The 1,179-nt window shown below is 46.1% G+C and overlaps 1 pseudogene; it reads right to left on the bottom strand.

Moving 5' to 3' along the window:
• Positions 1-476: 476 nt before the first annotated feature.
• LOC144763750 (small ribosomal subunit protein uS10 pseudogene) lies at positions 477-959 on the bottom strand (annotated as a pseudogene).
• Positions 960-1,179: the final 220 nt, after the last annotated feature.

Here is a 1,179-nt window from a genome sequence, read left to right as displayed (position 1 = left end):
GTATATAAGGTCATGTGCAGAGTGTGCGCAGCCCTGGGCTAACCATTGCTCTCTTTTGTCTGACAATGCTGATTCCTGTAACTCCCTCAAGTATAACCCTGCTGTCTCTGTGTATGGCTTGTCTTGTGGTAGTTTCATTTCAAGTGCCTGCTGTTAAAGGACTATGTGTGTCTCTTTGATCATCCAGTAAGCTGCCCTTTTGGCAATTTGGTCTGCTAGTGCATTTCCCCGATCTACGAAGCCTTTGCCCACAGTATGAACGGCGCACTTTACCAAGGCCACACATTCAATCAGGCCCAGCGCATGATTCAGTAACACCAGGCAGTCCCTGTGGGCAACAGGGGTGCCTTCTGATTTCTGAAACCGTTGCCTTCTCCACCTTCCTATGCTAGAGTGCACCGTGGTGGTGATGTAAGCTGAATTGGAAAATATGGTTACTGTTTTTCCCGAGCTTTGGGTGAGGACTTCAATTACAATCACAAAAAATAATCTTTTATTAAAATATTAAAATATGCATCAGCAATGGTAACTTCCACTTCTACCCCAGGCTCTATACGGATGGATGTAATTTGCTTCACAATTTCAGAAGGGCTGTGGAGGTCAATCAAGCGCTTGTGAATATGCATCTGGAAATGATCCCAAGTCTTTGAACCTTCACCACAAGGTGTTTTTCGAGTAGTAATTTGCAGAGTCATGATAGGCATGCGAACTGCCCCTTCACTTTCAGAATTTTCTCTTTCGCACCTCTAATGAGATCTGCACACACTTTTTCAAGTGACTTCACATTGCGACTAGTCAGGGTGATTCGAATACGGTGGATAGCTACTTCCTGTTCCACAGGTGCTTTGCCGGCGTCTTTAAATGCCATAGCTAATGTGCTTCCTGGCCGACTTATTCGTCCTCAAATTAAGAAACGAACGAACAGCGGTGAGCCAGGAAAGAAGCTTAGCAGACCTCGCTGTCTGAATTCGAGGACTTCAATTAATGCTGTCAGCTCTGCCACCTGCATTGACAGGTGGGGAAGGAGAGTTAGCAGCACTGGTATCTGCAGTGCTTGAGCATGCGTGACTATGAGCCACTAGGCTCTGGAGAAGGTGACCACCGCGTACGCAGAGTGTTTACTCGTTCAGCGCTGTGCTGTGGCTCGCGCTTTTGTTTTAAATATCCTATTTTTGCATT

The sequence above is a fragment of the Lissotriton helveticus genome, chromosome 1_1 (assembly GCF_964261635.1).
Source record: "Lissotriton helveticus chromosome 1_1, aLisHel1.1, whole genome shotgun sequence".
Taxonomy (NCBI): Eukaryota; Metazoa; Chordata; class Amphibia; order Caudata; family Salamandridae; genus Lissotriton; species Lissotriton helveticus.
This window is presented reverse-complemented; position numbering and strand designations above follow the sequence as displayed.